Below are 14,934 nucleotides of genomic sequence, written 5' to 3' on the forward strand. Positions count from 1 at the left end.
ATCTATTCAGGTTCTTTGCCTATTTTTTAATTGGGTTATTTGTCTTTTTGTTGTTGAGTTTTAAGAGTTCTTTATATATTATGGATACTAGACCTTTATCAGATATACTGCTTACAAATTTTTTTTCCTATTTTATGGATTGTCTTAACTTTCTTGATATTGTCTTTGAAGCGCAAATTTTGATAAAGTCCAACTTTTTTTTCTTCACTTGTTTTGCTTTTGGTATCATGTCCAGGAAGTCATTGCTTAAGGACATATAGAAAATACATGTCTATGTTTTCTACTTGGAGTTTTATAGTTTGCTCTTACATTTGGGTCTTTAATCTACTTTTGTATATGGTGTGAGGTAGGGTTCCATCTTTACTTTGTTTTTCTATTGCTATAATTAAATGTCTTGGCAGAATAGCAGAGTGATTAAAAGTTCAGACTCCAGTATCTGCAGAGATTTAAACCCCTCTTCAATTATTAGTTGTATGATCTTAAGGAAACCCCCTAAATTCTCTATGCTTCATCTTTCTCATGTAAAGAGAGATACAATAATAACTATTCATTAGTCTGCTTTACAATTAAAATAATAGAACTGTCATAAGAATTGAGTCTGCATTTAAAGTACTGACAGTAAGTATTGACAGATAATAAGTTACTATCATCTCTGGCTATATAAACTCTCCTTACATGTAGGATTATCTCATCATCTCTTCTAGGAATATGTTTTCAATGACAGACTTGACAAGTGTCTTATCAAGAATAAAACTTAGATATATTTTAACAATACCTCAGATGTTCCAATAGGGGTGGATGTGGGCTGAGTTTATAGTTGTAACTCAACACAAAAAGAAATAAAGTATTTGGAGAAAGGCATTTCCAATCTTTTACAGAGCTTCACACAAATAAAGAGGTGAAAGTAAGGCAAATGTATTCGTTTGCTAGGGCTGTTGTAACAAAGTACTACAAATGGATGGTTTAAACAACAGCAGTTTATTTTTTCACAGTTCTGGAGGCTAGATATTCTCTTCAGTGTCCTCTTTCTGGCGGCCCTGTCTACGCCAACCCGCTCTGGGAGCCAGTCCTCTCATCCAACTAGCATCATTTTGATCACATAGAAAATTAGACATAAAAGAAACCTAATTTCCACCAATGTGCAAGCAACTTAAAATGTTACCTGTTGATCCAATAATGGATTCCTTACCCATGTAGCACCACCAAACTATGAATTGCTTGACTCCCAAAAGGAGGATCTGAAAGCCTGACTTACTTGCCAAAAAAGGTTGCCAGCCCTGATTCGACTTTCAGTACCTGCCAAGAGAGTGTCCTCTGCTACCAGTTGTCCTGCTGAGCTTTGTAAAACTAAGCTTCATGCTCCAGGGCTTTGGCGGGGCCCTTCTGATCTGTCTTTGCTGGACCTCCTTCCATGTGAGTGGTTTCCAGTAAGAACCAGAAGTTAACTTCTTCTTGGCATGTGTACATTCTGATGCAGATGCAAAGGAAATGCTTAACTCTAAAACTGAGGTATTGTGAAATTCTGAAATTTGCAACAAGCCAATGAAGGCAATGCATTGGAAAGGAACATGTTTTTGTTAACTCTCTCTAATCTTTTCATGCAGGGAACAAACTGCCTTCATAGCACATCAGTCTCTGAGATGAAAGGTCCTTAATTTGGATAGTTTGTAGAAAAGATTTACCAGGAAACTTTCAGTTCACATAACAACAAGCTTCTAGGTAACTTCTAGAATTTCTTGTCTTCCAGCGTGAACTCAGTATTCTTGAAAAGGCAAGGGTTAGTGCTTCCTGGGATTTGGCTTCAAGTAATTAATACACAATCACTGTCTTCAACTAGAGGAGCAGGCATGGGGTAAAAGTGTTGCCTTAGGGAGACTTTTGTCAAATGGATAATTCAAAAAAGTCATTCCGTTTGAGCTTGGAGTCATTAACTCCTCTAGTAACCAACTGTGAGAGTTATGTTTGAACTTGTCTTGAAAATTACTTAAAAAAAAAAAAAAAGGAATAGACAAGGGGCTGTTGACTTGGCTGCCAGTTTATTTACACATCTTAAGCAAGAAGCTGCATATACTTGTTTTAAGATTCGTTTGGAATCCTACTGGCATTCTTCAGTCATCTCACAGAAGAGTCCATCTGTGTTAGAATCAGCCCCTGCTACAGTGTAGATCAGGCTCAGATATTACAGACAGTAGATAACTCATTCCCTTTTTAAAATTCAGGACAAGTGGCATTCAAATACTTGTTCTTATATGCTCAGTCATTTGAGCTGTGCTCTGCTTAGTCACTCAGTCGTGTCTGACTCTTTGCGACCCCATGGACTGTAACCCACCAGGCTCCTCTGTCCATGGGGATTCTCCAGGCAAGAATACTGGTGTGGGTTGCCATGCCCTGCTCCAGGGGTGTCTTCCCAACCCAGGGATTGAAGCCAGGTCTCCTACATTACAGGCGGACCCTTTACCAGCTGAGCCACAAGGGAAGCCCAAGAATACTGGAGTGGGTAGCCTACCCCTTCTCCAGCGGATCTTCCTGACCCAGGAATCAAACTGGGGTCTCCTGCATTGTAGGCAGATTCTTTACCAGCTGAGCTACCAGGGAAGCCCAGTCAACTCAAAGGAAACTCTTTAAGGACAAGCTCACTGGCTGGTACCTTATTCAAAAAAATGACAGCTCATCAGAGTGCTGTCAGTTCTGTTGGTTCTTATTCACTGTGATGAACCTGAGGAAAGAAAAAGGAATTCCAGCTCTCATAGTGTTCGGGGTTGGAGTAGGTATTTCAGTTCGTCAGGATTGCTGTACCAAACACCGATGAGGAATGACAGAAGCGTATGGTCCCACACGGAAGCTGGGAAGTCCAAAATCAAGGTGTTGGCATGGCTGGTTCCTTCTAAAGGCTATGAGGAAAGGATCTATTCCTGGCCTCACCTTGGCTAATAGATGACCATCTTCTCCATCTGTCTCCCTTCCATAAGTGCTCTGTGTCCAAATTTCCCCTTTCTTAAGGACACCAGTCATAGTGTCACTGGATTTGTTGTTGCTGTTTAGTCGTGCCCAACTCTTTTGCAACCCCAGGGACTGTAGCCTGCCAGGCTCCTCTGTCCGTGGGATTTCCCAGGCACAATCAGTGGAGTGGGTTACCATTTCCTTCCCCTGGGGATCTTCCTGACCCAGGGGTCGAACCCACTTCTCCTGCACTGGCAGGCAGATTCTTTACCCCTGAGCCACCAAGGAAGCTCCGTACTGGATTAGGGCCGTCCTAATCATCTCATTTTAAGTTGGTTACCTCTATGAAGACCCTATTCCCAAATAAGGTCACAGTTTAAGGGCTTCCCTGGTTGCTCAGAGGGACATAGAGTCAGACACTACTGAGTGACTAACACTTTCTAAGGTATTAGATGTTAGGACATCAACATATGAATTGTGGGGGATGAAATTCAACCCATAACGGGTGGGGTTGGGGGGGGATGTGTGGCATTCAGTGAAAATCCACGTGAGGGACACCCACTGCTGATTTCTAGTAGCCTCACTGATACCCTCAGTGCAAAAACAAATGCTTTCAGCATCTCAAAAACAAACCTCCTAGAAGCAGTCAGATTAGTTCACTGTGTTCTATTAACTGATACACAGAAGTGCCTAGGACCTTTTGGAAAAGACTTTCATCAGAAAGTATTCAAAAGACTTGGTATTTGAAGGACCATCATTTAAATTATCAATGACTTTAATTTCTATGTTAATACCTCACTTACTGATCTTTCATTCTGAGTAAGTGAAGCTCCTACATTTAAAATTATACTGTAACCTGAAGTTGACTCATTGGAAAAGACCCTGATGCTGGGAGGGATTGGGGGCAGGAGGAGAAGGGGACGACAAAGGATGAGACGGCTGGATGGCATCACCAACTCGACGGACATGAGTTTGAGTAAACACCGGGAGTTGATGATGGACAGGGAGGCCTGGCGTGCTGCGATTCATGGGGTTGCAAAGAGTCGGACACGACTGAGCAACTGAACTGAACTGAATTCATTCTTATCTAGAGGATACCTAGGACAATGTGTCTTTAGCATGGAGTAATGAAGATAATTTCAATGGCACTTTTGTTGAGATGCACAGATCTACCTCTTAAAATCTGGACTACTTTGGGCAGGTGACTTAACCTCTCTGCACTTCTCTTTCCTTATCTATAAAGTGGCGTAGTAATAGAGTTAGAGAATCAGATGAGATAATGCCAGTAAGCTCTCAGTTTGGGGCCTGGCACATAGTAGATGCTCAATCAAGTGGTAGTTGTTCCAACTTTATTATATTTTGTATCTTCATAAAGCAGGATTGTGGATCACAGGCCAGGTCTTTAGTGTCTACAGGCTGAGAGCAGGCGTGGCAGGCCTGTCATAAAGGGGAGCTTCCTGATTCTGAGGACACTTTAAAAGCTGGGTGACCCACACTCCCAACATCCTGCATGTCCCTTTCACGTATCACAGTATCATTGCTTCGTCTGGACTTCCCGCTGGTATGCAATGGTGGTTGGCGCCAACGTGGTGCAGAATACAAGGTGGAGACAAAGTCAGAAGGGAGAAGAGACAGGAGGATCTATGAGTAAAGAAGAACTGAAATTCAGAGCATTTAACCTTTTAATCACCTATAATAAGTAAATGATCGAGAGAAGCCCATGCTGTTTAAGATACATCTATTGATAGAAAATTCCCCTCAATCTTGTTTCTATCTATAGTCTTCAATATAATTAACCTTTACCTAATTATCAACTTTCCTTCCTAAAGTCGATTCTCTGGACTTTCTTTGGTTCTCTTGGTTGCTTGGTCACTGGTTTTTCATCTGCATAATCTCTGTGTGACTTTCTCTCATACCATGTGTGCAACCAAACCTATTACTTTCCCTTTATTTCTGGCTACTTCCAATTACTTAGAGTCTAACTGGCTGTAGACAGCGCTTAATGGAGAAGCTCACTCTGATCAGCAGACAATTCAAGACCACCCAGAATGTTCCTCTAAACCATTTTTCCAGCCTCATTACCATCATTTCTTACAACAAGCCCTTTAATCAGGGCAAATAAGTGACTTACTGTTCCCCCCGAGTTCCCAATTTCCATGCTGTTGTTTTTTTCTCCCTGGAATAATCCTATTTCTTTCCATCTCTTCATGGCCCCTGCCACCGCCACTTCCCACCCAACACACACACATAAACCATAGCCTCCAACCTCCAGCTCAAAAAACGTGGCCCCTGCCCTCCCAAGAAACAACTCCACTGCCTCTCCCAAGGAATTTTCTTCAGATGCCATCCCACGCCACATCTAACAGGATTCTCAGCCTTATTCTTAATGATCTGCATGGTGAAACTGAAGCTCCTCACTCCCCAGAGTCTAGCTCACTACCTGACAGAGAGGAGCCACTTGACACAGGTTTTAATGAAGGGGCAAATGAACGAATGGGAGTGGACAGTAACAGGGAAAATCCCAAACATCAAATAATCCCAAAGTAATCTATATGTGACTTTGGAATGTATTTTATACACACATTCAGAGAACATCAAACACCAAACTTCAAACACAGCAATGAGGCCAGCCTGTACAGATCCCAGCTGGGTGGGGTGGCCTGGGAAAAGGGTGGGACTCCTAACAGGAAGGGAGGAACTTCTCACCAGGCAACAGCCCTTCCCCAGCCTCAGTGGTTTATCGAGAAATCAGAGAGACTCCATAAGGCTTAGAGCTCAAGGGTGCAGGGCTGGGCAATGAATAAATGATTGTAATGCCTTTGGAAATGGAAGTGCTAGGCAAATGCTAAATGATAATAGGAGAAAATAATCATCTTCCATTATCTTCTTTAAAGATGTAAATGACATACTCTTTTAAATCTAAAGTGGGTTCAAGAAACAGCAGTATGCTGACCAGAGAGGTGCACCAAGTGATCCTGCAAACCCATTCAGCATGCTGAACGCAATTATAGTGCTGACCATCAGCCCTGAAAACAAATTACAGTAGCTAATGACAAGGAACAGTAATTAGAATGTTTTTAGAAAATTACTTGGAAACAAAATTGTCAACAAAGACCACTCAAATATAGCTGTAAACAGCTTAAGTAACAGAATAATGCGGTGACCTATGCCCCCAAGTGACACGAAGACGATGTTAAACACATTCCGGGTCCCAATCACTGTCTTCCAAAGTGATTATGTACATTGTTTTTAACCTCAGCCTTTGTGGGTCATTCCAAATGAGGTGGAGAGCCAAGTGCCCTTGAACATTCTGCTGTTTAGTAAAGTCTTATCCGGGTTCACTCGTATATTCTGGATAAGTCTCCCTTTCCCCTCTCCTTTGCATTCTTTGTTATCTTTGGCATTCGTTTTTGAAAAACATGCGCCTCACTTGGAACAAATCCATTAAAGCAAACAACCTTAAAACTTTCCCAACCGCCCCCACGGCTGTGATCCGCAGGCGCCCCGATACTGGGGGCAGGGGGGAGGGGCTCACCTCCCAGGGGTTACAGTGCTTGTGGGGATCCTTCTGGAAGAGTTTCTCGTTAACTATAATAGGATCTGACATTTACATATCTCAGTTTTAATTCCCTGCAGACTGGTACAGCTCAAGCCTATGATAAGTGGGGGGATGGAGTATAGAGGGGGGAGAAAAAAAGGCACCGGTGGAGGGGGGTATGGAACAAGAGACAAAGGATACATTGCAAACCTTGAGATTGAAACAGGTTCTCATCTCTCTTTATCAGTTACAGAGCAAAACCAAATTTCCCCAAACAGGGAAGTTTGAGGAGAGAACCGCTTCAATAAAAAGTTGCCACTTTTGTTTTTTTTTGGCTCAGAAAATCTCAAGCTTAACTCTCATTTTTCTTGCCTGTAATGGAGAATCGAGCAATTCCTTGCAGTTGTGTGCATCTGTGTGTATTTTAAGGCAAAACAAGTACCAAAAATATTTGTTTAAAAGAAACCATATTCAGTGGAATTCTTTCTGAAATGTGTGTTCCGCATCCTTCTCTGACTAGACAGCATCCGAAGGAGGGCCAGTCTTATAATTGAGAGCTCCAATGCCATTATTAGAGCCAGGTGCCACAGAAAATGCTGGACTACAGTTATGCTTGGCACCTAATATGAAGTCATTTTGAAAATGTTTTAGTCCACTCCAGGGTGGTTTTCTCTACCTCTGGACTTTACTGTCAGGCTAGCTAATTTCACTTTTCACAACCCCATCCACTTTTCAGTTTCCTGCTTCTATGGCCTAAACTCTTAAGGCCTAAGAACTGCAGCCTAACTGGCTCTCAGTAGGGGCCTGTGAGTAAAGTGACATTGACTGCTTGCTAGAAACTTTGTATTTTTCACTTTTGCTCTTGGACCACATTCCAAAGATCTGAGCCGACTGTATAAATGGGGTACCACTGAAATTAATAAAAGCTGCTAATTATAGCATAGGATTTAGGCATCTGATAGAGATTTATATGAGATACTCAGATTATACAACCTTTTTTTTCTATTTTCTGGCTTTTAGTTTCATAGTTTCAGGATGACGCAATATGTTAACATGCTCTTTGTTTCTAATTAATTTGTAAAACATCCACTAATAGGATTAATATAATTCTATTACAGAGAATTTGTTATACAGAGGAACAACCACCCTAAAACCCATAGTCCTGAATCTTAACCCTCCCATGCCTTGCACTTTGGGTATTTCTTTGACATGTATACACATGCTTTTGCAAACATACTGACATCTTCTATACAAGTTTATATCCTGGATTTTTTAATGTACTGAAGTATAGTTGATTTACAATGATGTAGGTGTAAAGTGATTCAGTTATGCTTATGTATATATGCTACTCTTTTTCAGGTTCTTTTCCATTATAGCTTATTAAAAGATACTCAATATAGCTCTCTAAGCTGTACAGTAGGTCCTTGTTTTCTCTTTTATATATACCAGTTTGTATCTGTTAATCCCAAATTCCCAATTTACCCCTCACCCCCCCTTCCCTTTGGTTTTTGTTTTATACCTTTTTTTTTAGATTCCACCTATAAGTAATATCATATGGTATTTGTCTTTCTCTGATTTCACTTACTGTGATAATCTCTAGATCCATTCATGTTACTGCATTCTTTTTTGTGGTTGTATCATTTTTATGGTTGAGTAATACTCCATTTAGATTGTCTCCATGTTTTGGTTATTGAATAGAGCTATGGATACTGGAGTGCATGAATCTTTTCAAATTAAAGTTCTTATCTTTTCTGGCTATATGGCTAGGCATAGGATTGCTAGATCAAATGATAACTCTATTTTTTAGTTTTTTGAGGAACCTCTATACTGTTTTCCATAGCGGCTGCACCTATTTACATTTCCACCAGCAGTATAGGAGGGTTCCCTTTCCTGTCTGAGCCTTTTAATTTATTGCTGGATTCAGTTTGCTAGTATTTTGAGGATTTCTCTGTGTTCATAAGTGATATTGACCTGTAATTTTCTTTTTTTCGTGATTTTTTTTGGGGGGGTCCTGGTTTTGGCATTAGGCTGATGGTTGGTGGCTTCACAGGATGGTTTGGTAGTGTACCTTCCTCTGCAATTTTTTGAAATAATTTCAGAAACAGGTGTTACCTCTTCTTTAAATATTTGGTAGAATTCCTCTGTGAAGCTCTCTGGTCCTAGACTTTTGTTTCTTGGGAGTTTTTAAATTACTGATTCAATTTCAGCACTGGTAACTGGTTTTCTATTTCTTCCTGGTTCAGTCTTGAGAGATTGTACCTTTCTAAGAATTTTTCCATTTCTTCTAGGTTGTCCATTTTATTGGCATATTAGTTCATAGGAGTCTCTTTGTATTTTTACATCCTGTGTTTAAAATGCACTATGTCATGGATAAAGAAATTGTGGTACATATATACAATGGAATATTTCCCAGCCATAAAAAGGAACAAATTTGAGTTAGTTGTAATGAGGTGGATGAACCCAGAGCCTGTTATACAGAGTGAAGTTAGAAAGAGGAAAATATAGCATATTAACCCATATATATGGAATCTAGAAAAATGGTACTGATAAACCTATCTGCAGGGAAGGAATGGAGACACAGAGACCAGACTTATGGACACAGCAGGGGAGAGGAGGGTGGGACGAATTGAGAAAGTAGCATTGACATGTATACACTACCATGTGTAAAATAGAGAGCTGAGATAGCTAGTGGAAGGTGCTATAAAACACAACCCCGCCTGAAACATTGTGACGACCCAGAGGGGCGGGAGGCTCATGAGGGCAGGGACATATGGTGATAACTGATTCGTGATGTTGTGCAGCACAAACCAGCTCAAGATTATAAACCAATTATCCTCCATTCAAAAATAAAAAATAAAATCCACTATCTCATAACTAGTTTCCTTGTTGCTATACACACACATCTTCATGGTTATTCTTTTATTTTTTTAATTGAAGGATAATTGGTTTACAGAATTGTGTTGGTTTCTGCCAAACATGGCTATCCTTTTAATGACAACAGATTATCCCACTAAGTAGCTATATAATCATTTACTTAAATATTTTCTTTGGGACTTTAGATTATTTTCACTATTAAAATAACCCTGCCATGAACATCTTCCTGAACATAGCTTTTCCTTGTTTGCTTGCTTGACTTGGGATTTTTATCCTTAGGAGTCTCAGAAGTAACATTACTTAGAAAAAGAGTCTGACAGCTTAGAACCAAGTCTTAGAAAAGAAATTTTTGAATGGGTGTTGGTAACTTTGGATAGCAGCTGAGCACATCTCCAAACCAGGTGGCATGAACCCCAGAGATGAAAGGTACTGGGTCAGGGGAAGGTGTCCCACAGCTCCGCTGCTACGCTTCTGGTACCGCTCTACCGTGATAACAGAGGCTCAGGAATGGCTTTAAAAAGACAATGTGAAAAGGGTATTTGAATCACTGCTGAAATGAAGCAGCTATGTGGAGAAATCTGTATCATGGCACCACCCATGTTCAGGATGATTCATGGGAGGGACAAAAGGGAAAGAACTAGCTGGAGAGAATCCTTACTTAAATGTTCATCCAGAAAAGTTCTTATTTTAAGACCAATTAGCAACTGCCTTATATTTGTGTTTTTACTGAATGCCACATGAATGCACTGGGATGGTTTTGACAAGTAACAGAAGGTCCAAATAAGAGCCTAAACTGGAAAGGGTTTATTATTTGACCTAATAAAAATCCATAAGAAATAACAGTATTAATAGTCATTTCAGAAATAACATTAAGGACTAACTCCCAGGTATTATTCTATGCTCTCAACATCTATTAAGTCATTTATTCCCTTGTATAGAGCTCATGATGTGTCCCCCAACTTGAGACGAGGCAACTCAGGTATGGAAAGTTTATTATTAAAATTTACACAGAATTAGGTGTAAGATCCAGAATTTAGACCCAAGCTGTCTAGCGCCTACCCTTTTAACTACTGTAATAGGACTATTGTCTATATAGTTAATTCACTGGTTCTGTAATTTTGTAAATGATAGAAGCACCAACTCAAGCATGCCACTTGACTTACAGTTGGTATGCATTCTGATTTGTTGGCGCCTGTAGTGTACTGCTTATAAATATTTGCTATATCACCCTTGGACCTAGGTAATTTCCAGTTTTCTCCTTTGCCGTCTTCATCACATCAACAATAGCTTCCTTCATGGATAAGGGAGGTTCATTAATTGGAAGGGTCACAGATATGATGACGTCCAGCAAAGGTGAGTTAGACATTTTAAGAATTTACTACTTAGCTTCTTAAAAAGTACAACATACATACACAAATCTAAAATGTTCAGCTTGATAAATTTTTACCAGAACACTCAAGTCATCACCATACAGATAAAGATACAGAACATTAGTGGAACTTTAAGCCCCCTCTGAGATTCTTATAGTTATTCTGATGAAATTTTCCACTTTTCTGCTATTTTATTAAACATTCTGGTCATAGTTATTTTTACTTCCTTGACTGATTACTCAAATATCTCAATCACCCCTAGGTCTATGTTTCTATTCATTTGTGGGTTTTTTAAGTCAATCCCATTTGTTTACATACTGCTTAACTTTTTTTTTCCTTGACTGTCAGGCATTGTGTATGAAAAATTGTAAGGCTCTTACTAATGATATTTTCATTCAAAGAGGATTTAATTCTTTTCTGGAAGGCAGTTAGAATAATTTCAGGTCAACCTGGTTTGGCTAAGAGTGGATCCTAGGCTATGTTAGGCTTGACTTTTTCATAGTTTGTTCTTGCTCTCATAATAGAGTCATCTTGGGGGGCTCTCAACAGTATCTGGGCCCTTCAGTCATGCTGGGCCTCAAACTTCAACCTCTATCTGTTCATCCTCTTTGTAAACTCCGAACCTGAACTTTTTCCAGTCCAGAGAGATTGTCCCTATACCCAGCTGTCATTTTCTGTTCCACCTTCACTCCTTACACCATTGATGGGTAGAAGTAGAATGTCCTGATGGTGGGGGGAAAAAAATGCAGGGCTTCTTTCTCCTATCTCTCCAGAAATTTAGCCACTCCATTCCTGTTTGCCTTCATTGTTCTTCTATGGCTTTCAGTAATTGGTTTAAATATTTTGTTCAGCCTTCACAAGGAGGGGAGAAGGGAAAAGTCTATCCAGGATGCGCTCAACAGAATACCGCTTAGGCAGTCCCTGCCATTGGAACTTCAGTGAGTCAGTGACAAGGGCAAAGAGACCATCATATACAGTTAGACCAACGTGGGCACATGGACTGAGACTCTGCCAGAAAATAATGAGAGGAACTGGGATTCCAGACTGCTTATGTGATGGTGCTTCTCCTTACAAGGACTATCACATGGGGCGCTCTCCAGTCTTAATCTCCAGATAGACCCACCTTCTGATATAGGCACTTCTTCTCTGCTTCGATTCCGTTAGTTTACAAGCTCCTCTAGACTTGTGCTCTGCCTCTGTGTGTGTGTGTGTGTGTGTGTGTGTGTGCGCGCGCCTGCTCAGTCATGTCCACCTCTTGGGACCCCGTGGACTGTAGCCCACCAGGTTCCTCTGCCCATGACATTTCCCAGGCAAGGACCCTGGGGGGAGGTTGCCGTTTCCTTCTCCAGGGGAATCTTCCCAACCCAGATACTGAACCCACCTCTCCTGCATTGGCAGGCTGACCACCAGGGAAGCCCGCCTCTTTGTATCCCCCATCTAAACTGTGTTTAAAAACTAGATAAGGGAGGTTCTACTATGAAATCATTTGATTTTAAATGGAATTTTCTTATGTGAAGCATTAGAAATAACATCATTTAATGGTGCATCATAAAACTTTGAAATAATGGACAATCTTCTCCTCGATACCCATAACTCCAGAAACTTTTAAAATTTTCTACAGGAAGTTTATATTATAGAAACCTATATAAATTACCTACAATTGGTTTTCTCATTTTTTTTTTTAAAGTACTTAGGTTCCTGGACAAGATGGTAGAGCAGAAGGACCTTGTGCTCACCTCCTCTCACAAGCACACCAAAGTTACCACTAACTGTTGAACAGCCGTTGATAGAGACTGGAACCTACCAAAAAAGGTATTCTATATCCAGAGACATGAAGAACCCACAGCAAGACCGCAAGGGATGCACTCTCGATATAATCAAATCCCATACCCCCCAGACAGGCGACTGACAAACTGGGGAATGATTACATTGCCGGAGCTCTCCCACAGGAGCGAGCTTTCCGAGCCCCACATCAGATTCTCCAGCCTGGGGGTCTGGCACTGGAGGAAGACCCGTCAGAGCTTTTGGCCTTGAACACCAAGGGGGCTTGATTGCAGTTTTCCGCAGGACTGAGGGAAAGAGAGACTCACTCTTGGAGGGCGCACACGAGGTGTCATGTGCCCTGGGACCCAGGGCAAAAGCAGCTGACTTCATAGGAGCCTTTAACACTTATCTGAAGAGATAATAGCTGAAAACAGCCAAGAACAGGAAGTGCAGGGAGTTCCATACAGGATTAACCCAGGGAGGGACATGCCAAGACACAGTAGTAATCAAACTCACAAAAATTAAGGGGAAGATATTAAAAGCATAAGGGAAAAGCAATAAACAACGTACAAAGGAATCCCTATAAGGTTACCAGCTGAGTTTTTAGCAGAAACTCTGCAGGCCAAAAGGGAGTGGCAGGATATATTTTAAAGTGATGAAAGGGAAAAAACTTACACTACTCAATCCAGCAAGGTTCTTGTTCAGGTTTGATGGGGAAATCAAAAATGGTACCGAAAAGAAAAGCTAAGAGAATTCAGCATCATCAAACCAATTTTATAACAAACGCTCAAGGAACTTTTCTGGGGGTGGGGGGGGAGATCACAACTAGAAACAAGAAAATTATGAAATGGGTAAAAGCAAGCATATAGTAAAGGTAGGAAATCACACACAAATATGTTATCCAAGCCAGTAATTGTAAGAGCAGGGGTACAAATGCAGGATATTTGAAGTGCAGTTGAAATTGAGATCAGCAGCTTAAAAATAATATATATATATGTGTGTGTTTTTTATGTATAAAAACTGAATCATTTTGCTGTATGCCTAAAACCCAATAACATTGTTAAATCAACTATACTTCAGAAAAATTACTTAGCCATTATAGTGTGTTAGACGCTCAGTTGTATTCGACCCTTTGTGACCCCATGGACTGTAGCCCACCAGGCTCCTCTGTCCGTGGAATTTTCCAGGCAAGAATACTGGAGTGGGTTGCCATTTCCTTCTCCAGAGGATCTTCCCGACCCCAGATTGAACCCAGGTCTCTAACATTGCAGGCAGATACCTTACCATCTGAGCCACTTGGCCATTATAGGATGTCTGGAAAATTACAGAAATGCACGAAGAAAAAAAAATTAACTTCAATCTCACCATCCTGGGATTTGTTACTACGTTGTTAACTTTTGGAGAATACCCATATGATATTTTTTTTCCTCTGTCTCTGTGTTTCCACACAATTAAAATAGTTTTAACACTGTGGACATTTTATACATTTTCAAAACAAACTTTAAATCTTTATTGATTTTTTTCCTTTAAGATACAGATAAAAATTATAGTAGCAGCTTATCTATTAGGACTTTTTATTTAAATAAAAACTATAAAAGTGATAATTACTTTTGACAGTGTTTTTCTCCATTTGAATCATGTGACCACACATCCTTGGAGTTTTGAAGAAAAAAGTAAAAATTTTATGAGAGTCAGGTCACAATGAAAACAAACAGGAACTCAAGGATAATATGTGGAGTTTCACACTGTCATGCTTACAACTTCACAGCAAACTTCTGAGATCAAACTGTGACATTTCCAGACTGAGACTCCAGAACTTGAAACCCTCCTCCTGTTTTATTTCCCCAACATATGCAGAATATTGGTGGTCTCATAAGAGAAACCTGAATAGAGAGAGGAAATAGCCAACATCAGGGAATATCCTAGAGAAAGGAAACCATGATTTCCTTTCTACCAGAAAATGTAACTGCTCAGCTGAGATTTGTCTTTGCTCGTGCAAAAGAAAATATTAAAACTGTAGTTTTATTTCTTCATTAAAAAATATGTTCTCTATATATCTTGTATGATATATATTAGTACAGTAGGATATATGCATACTTTATAAATTATTATGTATATTGGGGTTAACTAAAATTTCTATATATTACACAAAAAGATACTCTCATAATAGAAGTACACAAGTAAAACATTTGGAGATCACTATCATCCTTCAAAAGCACTTCTTTACTGGAGTCTGAGCTTTTAAGTGGTGGAAAATCATATCCTCACTGGAAAATACATTGTTTAAAAATGTTATGTCTTTTACAACAGAACTAAGTTGAAGCCGAAACTCCAATACTTGATGCGAACAGCTGACTCATTGGAAAAGATCCCGATGCTGGGAAAGATTGAGGGCAGGGGGAGAAGGGGATGACAGAGGATGAGATGGCTGGATGGTATCACCGACTT

General features: G+C 40.2%; 1 long non-coding RNA gene across 2 annotated transcripts in view; it reads left to right on the forward strand.

Moving 5' to 3' along the window:
- Positions 1-14,480, forward strand: part of LOC110126236 (uncharacterized) — a 119,855-nt gene extending 105,375 nt beyond the window's left edge. For both annotated transcript variants that reach the window (XR_002310355.2, XR_002310351.2), the window contains 2 exons: positions 10,593-10,705; positions 12,410-14,480. This is a non-coding gene — a long non-coding RNA (uncharacterized lncRNA). The remainder of the gene's footprint in view (positions 1-10,592; positions 10,706-12,409) is intronic.
- The last annotated feature ends 454 nt before the right edge of the window (positions 14,481-14,934 follow it).

Source organism: Odocoileus virginianus, chromosome 27, assembly GCF_023699985.2.
Source record: "Odocoileus virginianus isolate 20LAN1187 ecotype Illinois chromosome 27, Ovbor_1.2, whole genome shotgun sequence".
Lineage (NCBI taxonomy): Eukaryota > Metazoa > Chordata > Mammalia > Artiodactyla > Cervidae > Odocoileus > Odocoileus virginianus.